At 45.6% G+C, this 2696-nt stretch overlaps 1 pseudogene; it reads right to left on the minus strand.

The window, feature by feature from the left end:
* Positions 1-1782: 1782 nt before the first annotated feature.
* LOC110328677 lies at positions 1783-2250 on the minus strand (annotated as a pseudogene).
* Positions 2251-2696: the final 446 nt, after the last annotated feature.

Raw genomic sequence — 2696 nt, forward strand, 5'->3', positions numbered from 1 at the left:
ATTTTTTTAGTCCGTCTGTCTCTTTGTGTGTGTGTGAGTGTGTGAGTGTCTGTGTGTGTGTGTGTGTGTGTGTGTGTGTGTGTGTGTGTCTGTCTGTCTGTCTGTCTGTCTGTCTGTCTCCCAATGTCAAGAAGAGGGGAAATGATGCTGGGGCCTCTCACAAGTCACACCAGGAGTCCCATGACAGCTTATTGTTTCATCCTCGGGGGAGCAAGCGTTGATGACTTAGATGTGGCAGTATCTTCTAGATGTGCTTTTAAAGGTAGCTTCTTGTCTTCTCACTTCAGAAAGTCCACAGGAGGTGAGGGAGAGGTGACAGTTTGAAGTCGTGTGGATAGCCTGTGCTCCAGCAATCCTCATTCCAATGACTTCAGCATCCACTGGTGACCTTTGCCCAAAGCAATGCTCATATTCTAATTCTATCATTTTTCTGTCCTTGTTAGATAGCTTTTCTCTGGAAATGAAGAATTTTCTTCTTCCAGAATCCCCCTCCTTTTCTCTCTCTGGGCATCACTATGATTTTATGGATTTTTTTGTTCAATATTATAGCTCATTACCTTCAGTAGTAATTTTGATGCTCAAATTGTCCAACGTTTTTCTAATTAGAGTCCTTTCAAACTGACTCCTTTGTCTTTTGGATACATCCCCTTTCTGTCTCCGAGTCTCCTTTTCTTCCTAGCAAAGAAAAATATGTAAGCTTACTTTGTACTTTCTTGGCCTCAGATCTGGAATCAGCCATTTCTTTCGGGAGTCCCAGATTTCTTTAGTAAGGGCTGGTAATTAAAAATCGTGCACTGGGCACTGAGTTAGACTATATGTCACCTTTTGTGCCAGGGAGAAGGAGTCATGCTTCGTATGTTGATGTGTGCCTGCTTATTTTGCAAAGAGAAAGCAGATGAGGGTAAATGAGAAACAAATAGAAATAGTTATGGGGGGGCTGTGAGAGTGGAAAGGAGGAATAACAACAGAAACGAAGCTTCCACGTGACGTCAGTTTTCCACGTGACGCCGGTTAACGTGTTTGTATGTCAACCTCTGCTCTCCTCGCTGAGAAACCTGGCCCCTCAAGCCCCCCTCTGTCTATGCATTTACCTAGTTCCTAAACAAGTTTGTTGCAGTTGTGTGCCACCGTTGCCTCTAAACTGCCAACTAATGAAACAGAAGTGAGGCTTCTTGGCTCTTCTTTCTTCTTAGCACACACACCACACTGTGTGCGACACTGGATGCCGTGTGATGCTGGATGCTGCGTTCCGAGGCCACTTGAAAGTGTCTCTCTGTGTGGGCGCTCGTGTTTCTGATTTGGCACATGTTAGCTTAATTTGTTTGTCCCTGTGCTCAGCTTTAGCGTTTCACCTTTTTGTTTTCTGATTGTGGTTTAAGTTTTGAACCAACAGAAGGGTGATGTGGTTCAATGGTCAAAGCCACACAGGAGTTAGAGAAGTCACATCCCTGTTTCCCACCCACCTGCACCCACTGTTCACAGTGACTTCTGTTTCTCCTTTATCTTTCTATGTTATTTTTATTTTTTTGGCTTTTTTTTTTNTTTTTTTTTTTTTTTCCCCGCAAATGCAAGCCATTTTTCTTATACGAAAATAACTTTTTACCATCCATACATGATATGAAAGTAAAGGGCAAGAATACTGAGGATGGAAAGATTTTTTTTTAAATGTATCTTGCCTGAGTTTATTTGTAAAAACAACATAGGACACTGGTCATCTGCAAATAGTGTGTGGGTAGGTGTGCCACAGCAGTCTATCTGTCTTCACATTGGCAGAAGCCTTTTCTATGGGGCCTTCACAGGGTCCTGGGCACCTTTGGGAGTCTGGGCTATAGCTGAAGCCTGGGTCTTAGTTGGAGCTTTGGCCTCTGCCTTGGTTTGAACCTTAGGTTTTGGTTGGCAGAGCCTGTGACCCTTGGCCATGCAGCTTCGAATCTACTTCCCAAGCTTGGGGTGAGCGATGAAAGCCAGGTGGCTGAGTCTGTGGCTGAGGCCCTTGGGCATCTTGGGCTTGATGGCCTGAGGCTTCACAAGAGCCTGGATGGCCTCTGCGCGCGCACTCACTGCCTTTTCATTGCTGGCCTGTATCGTCTTCAGGCCTTTCTTGTGCTTCTTGGCAAAGCGCATGTTCCTCGGGAACTTGAGGTCAACCCTCTTAAGAGATTTGTATCTTTGTGACTGGGGTTTCTTGATGCCATTTCTGTGCCATTTGTGGGACTGGTTGTATGTGGTGTGGTTCTTGGACTTGGCCATGTCTGTATGGTAGCCCGCGGCTTCCTCAGTGCCTGGGACGGGAGGAGGATGGAAAGATTCCAGAGGCTACGAGAAGTAGAAAGTGACAGGAGAAAATGGCAGCCATGGCTAACGAAGACTGTGGATGTGTGGAAAGCGTCATGGAAACTGGTGACTCCATAAGCCAATTGAAAAATAAAGGATTTTGAACAGAAGTCCCCTGAATGGATGGATTTGCTAGTCCCACAGGCCACTGCCTATTAAATGGAAATCCCAAGGCTAGAGACCTCAAAACAATGGTGGTGTCTGCCATTGCTCTTGCTTGTCCTCCAGCACTGGGTAGTAAGACCCTAGCTTCGCACACTCTTTAGTTATAGGATAGATAGAAAGTGTCCTGGAAGGGGTCTGTGATCCTCTCTCTACTGCCTAGCCTTTGTAGTTCTGGAAGGTGTCACACAGGCCACTGG

The sequence above is a fragment of the Mus pahari genome, chromosome 10, assembly GCF_900095145.1.
Source record: "Mus pahari chromosome 10, PAHARI_EIJ_v1.1, whole genome shotgun sequence".
Taxonomy (NCBI): domain Eukaryota; kingdom Metazoa; phylum Chordata; class Mammalia; order Rodentia; family Muridae; genus Mus; species Mus pahari.